Genomic DNA, 4,946 nt, shown 5'->3' on the forward strand with positions numbered 1-4,946 from the left:
TGGTGTCGATCACACCAATGACTCGAGACCAGTCACTTCCTAAGAGAAGACATAACATGCACTGATCTTAACGGACTGTCAATGCCCAATTGGCAATCCTATGATTAGGAACGTTTAGGTTATGTATAAGAAGGAGAATAGTCTCTTGAATCTAACTTTTTAAGATCACAGTCTCCCAATTACATATTCCTTGGACTTATCGTTTAAGCATATAACATTTATATGAGATGGCTTAAAACAATAATCTTTGCCTCTTAAACTAGATTAGTTTAACATGTGAAATGTTTGTAAAGTATCATCATATGATTGGTTTTAGGGCACATTTCCAACAAAATACTCAGTCAATCGTTTAGTATGTGGAGAGACGCCTTGGCACAAGCTAGTAGTAATCTTCGAAGTGGGGAAAATTTAGCGGATCAGATAACAATATATTATTTATTTGTTTGTTCCATACCCAAATTTACATTAGCTACTTTCATTATAGTTATTTCTTCTCCCGCATTGTGTAGACACTTCAAGCACAAACTTGGTATAATGCCAAAACCAAAACAAAAACAAATCATTCAACCGGTGGGAATGTTGGAATATTGTCAAAGTTTGTCCTAAATTCAGAGTTGTGCTTATCGGTCTAGAAGTTGTCATGAACAACACTTCTCTACACTCTACACCCGATCATGCCTCGCATGTTCATGAAGATAACGCATAAGAAGTGCCGGAAATGCCCCCTAAACAAGCGTCGGGGTCGACTCGTTATCCAATTAGGCCTTAAGGTAAGAAGGCTTCAAAGAGAAAAAGGAATGCTTCCAAGAATGATTATGCAAAATATATGGAAGAACATGCTCGCCAATGTGAATTGACTTTGGTGTGGGAAATGGCTAAATTTGAGGCTAATAAGACTAGAGAGGATGCAAAAGCTGCAGCTGTTGAGAAATTATTTCAAGCTAAGGAGAGAGAAAGAGAGCTACTTAGGTAAGAAAGGGAAGAGCTTAGAGAAAGAAGAAGGGCTCAACAAGATCGTTACATTATGAAGGAGCGTGTAGAGGCGATGTCTCCGAATTCTAAATATTTTTGGAATTCGGAGAAAGCAGACGTGGTGCGAAGGAAACATGTAAGAGAAGCGAGAGTAAGAGGAGATGGTCCTTGCACGACAAGAGGAGATAATCCTAGCACCACAAATTGGTTAGCTGATGATTTTCCATTCATGAGTACTTTATGTTGTTTCCAATTAATTGAATTTAGTACTTTATTTAAACTAAGAGTATATTTATTTAATTGGGTAATTTATTTAAACTAAGAGAATCTTTATTCAAATGACATAAACACACCAAATAAAATTACATAAACATACCAAATAAAATTAAAAAAAAAACTCACTAAATGAAATTAAAAAACACACCAAATAAAATTAAATAAACACACCAAATAAAAACAAACACACTAAATGAACTTAAGTATTTTGAGCTTGTTTCAATTCCCAATGGTGCTCTATCAAGTCAATTTGCTAGGCATTGTGCATATATTGGTCCTAAAGCGCAATATATCATTGAATGAGCCTTTCATTGTAACGTCCATCCCTTTCTAATTTCTCGTGTTGCACGGGTTCTTCGGTGGCGTCATGAGCATAACATATTTGCGTTTTGGAATTGTTCATCGTGTCTGGCTCATATTCATCAACGACATCATAATTGTAGTCATCTTCCACAATCATGTTGTGAAGAATGATGCACGTCATCATGATGGATCGAAGTGACTCTAAATCAAACATTCTGGTAGCACCTCTGACAATCGCCCAACGAGCTTGGAGGATACCAAAACAACGCTCCACATCTTTCCTACACCCCTCTTGATAGCTTGCAAAGTGTTTCTCCTTTGCACTTTGCGAACATGGCACTGTTTTGACAAACGATGACCACCTTGGGTAAATGCCATCTGCTAGGTAGTATGGCTCGTGGTACTTATGTCCGTTAACCCAGTACATGACTCTTGATGCTTTTCCTTGCAGGACATCGTTGAAAACTGGGGATTGGGCCAGGACATTGAGGTCATTTTGAGCTCCTAGAACACCGAAAAAAGCGTGCCAAATCCATGTATCAAATGATTCCACCGCCTCCAAAATGATACATTTTGCTCATTTTCTGTCCCCATAAGCTCATTGCCATGCACTTGGACAATTTTTCTAGATCCAGTACATACAGTCGATGCTTCCAATCATCCCAGGAAAACCTCGCATCTCGCCCTTCTTCAGAAGCTTTTGCAAGTCCATCTTAGTTGGTCTCCGGAGGTACTCTGCAGTGTAGATAGATTCGATTGTGGAGCGAAACCTCATTAGGGACCTAAGAATGGTTGATTTCCCCATCCTCGCTATCTCATCCACTTGGTCTGCAGATGCTCCATATGCAAGTATCCGTAAGGCAGTAATAATTTTTTGCTCAGGAAGAAGACCCAAACACCAAAAGCATCATTCTTTTGCACAAAGTAAGAATCATGGTTGCAAACAGCAATCATGATTTTGTTGTACAAATGTCGTTCCATTCTAAAATGTCGTCTAAAGTACGTATTAGGGAATGCACTATTACAGACAAAATAATCGTCAAAAAGATCCTTACCTCGTTGTTGCTTGCTTCTATCAATGTTTGCGGAACGGCTAGGCTTGCAGATCTAAGCCATAGGTTCGATGACTCGACAAGAATGTGAGGCTCTTTGGCTTCTTGCTTTGTCATCTCTCCTTCTACGCTCCTCATCCTCTTCCTCATCCATCTCATTTTGGGCCACCTGGAGATTGAACATTTCTTCCCCTTGCTTAAACAATTATTTCTCTTGCTCCTCAATTTCCCACAACATACTTGAAGAAGAAGACATTGTAAGAAGGAAGTAGAAACTATGAATAATGATAGAGATTTTGATTTTGGTGTGTGATTTCTTAGGATGGATGGTGGGTTATATGGAGGAAAAATAAAGGATTAGGTTGTAGATAATGCCACGTGGCATGCCGTCATTCGTTAAAAATCTAATCGAAATCTATCCTCAAATATTGTAAACATATTGCGACACCTGGCGTGACGTGATTGGTTAAAAATCTTATCAGAAATCTATCCTTCACTATTCTAAAAAGGTAACGACACGTGGCACGACAACATTGGATAAAAATCTTATCGAAATCTATCACCAATAATTGTCTTTTCGGATAATGACACGTGACATAATGACTGAATTTGCCACACTTGTAGTAATTTCCTTTTTGTTCTTGGTTTTTGGAGTGGAATTTTCCTGAGGGTTTCCTTTTTCCATTTCTTGCTGGGTTTGGATTTTTCGTAAAATTTGTTTGTTTCAAAATTCTTATTTTTAAATTTGTATTTGTTGTATTTGGGGTATCTCTTACTTGGGTGCCTATTGTAGGTTTCTGATTTTCTCCTTTTGTTGGATGGAGCAATAGGGGGTAATCCATATCGTTCACATAATGTTCCTAATTCGTATTGGCTATTGACTTATCTTTGTTGACTTGTTTCATGATTTTCACATTAATGCACATTTTTAATCCTTCCTTCTGGATAATATTAATAATATTTCCTTAAGTACGGGTATTATATAGTATGATACCTTCTTCATTGACTAAAACTTGTCTGATTTTGTGGGCAAACAAGTTTGGCAAACCGTTAACAAATTTTTTTTTCAAAAATGGTTGATTACTATCTTCTTTAAGCATGACTCTAGACATGAAAACATCTTTGTATCATCTAAAATCACTTAAGGTTGGGCATGTTAAGTTACTAAGTTGGTCATGAATTCTTGAGGTGACATTATTGGGTGTTCCTATGAAGTGTTCTATGATTGTAAAGAGTAACGTGTTGACTGCGTCTGGGATTCGTCTTCATATTCGTTCATCAAAAATAGGCGTTCCATCTCTATCTCTTTTGACTGCATTTTTAATTTCATTTTTGGATTGTTCAATGAGATATTTTTCCCACCAGGAATGAAGCATTCTTGTAAATCCAGTGACCAAAAGGTTGACAACTTGGGCTGGACTGAGATTATGGTTGGTAACATAACTATTAGCAACCATGGATATATGTTGTAGTTTGTTCAACAATTCTTGTTCTAATAAACCATCTATGTTCCATTCATAGAGTTTATCAGCTGAGACAGAGAACTGATTTTGGAAGTTTCTTTCCTCAAACTGAATATTCGGAGGTGTTGGCCTTGGATACCAATTCTTGGTCAGAGTTGTTTAGTTGACCTTTTTGTTTGTGATTTGTTTTAGTTCAAGATGCTGGAAAGCTTGTTCTACTCTTTTGATCGAGCTTGTTTCACTTTCTCTTCTGAATCCCAAATTATAGAAATTGTTTTTGGTTGAGATTCATCTGGGTGTTGTAAAACATTAATTATTTTTTCTTGTTTTAGTTCTTTTAACATCTGATCAATTTTTTGACTTGGAAATTATTTTTAGAGCTGTTATACTAGATGAGGCATCTGGGAAACTAACCAAAGGCCTTTCCTTAATTAGTGGGTTTTGGATATGAAAGTTTATCTATTTTGGTTTCTATTTTGTCGAACTGTTTTCCAATGGTGTGTAGATTCTGGTTTGTGAAATTGTTTTGTTCGATGACTAGTTTAACTCTTGCATCTTATTTGGGAAGCTTGAAATGAGTGGCTGGAACTTGTGTGTTTGCAGTTGTGATTAAGATTGTTTCTTATGGGAGATGACTAGAAGAGACTATGGTTTTGTCTTGGTTCACCAAATTTTCTTTGGTGATGACTTCTAATTTCTTTTCAGACTCATAATATTTTTCAATGAAATCGAAGAAAAATAATTCAAATCTATATTTTTTCATGAAATTGGTCCATTTATCATAAATGTCTAATTTTTGTTCTTTGGTATACCTTTCCCTAACGATGTTTCTCCTGGGGATGTTTTCCGTTGCTTCAGTGTCAGCATTGAGCTTTTTCCA

The 4,946-nt window shown here is 36.7% G+C and overlaps 2 pseudogenes; one reads left to right on the top strand and one right to left on the bottom strand.

Moving 5' to 3' along the window:
* Positions 1-550: 550 nt before the first annotated feature.
* On the top strand, positions 551-1,256 carry LOC148693125 (uncharacterized; annotated as a pseudogene).
* A 232-nt stretch (positions 1,257-1,488) lies between these two features.
* On the bottom strand, positions 1,489-2,356 carry LOC148693126 (uncharacterized; annotated as a pseudogene).
* Positions 2,357-4,946: the final 2,590 nt, after the last annotated feature.

Source organism: Pyrus communis, chromosome 11 (genome assembly GCF_041283825.1).
Source record: "Pyrus communis isolate YQ-2024b chromosome 11, ASM4128382v1, whole genome shotgun sequence".
NCBI classification, from domain to species: Eukaryota; Viridiplantae; Streptophyta; class Magnoliopsida; order Rosales; family Rosaceae; genus Pyrus; species Pyrus communis.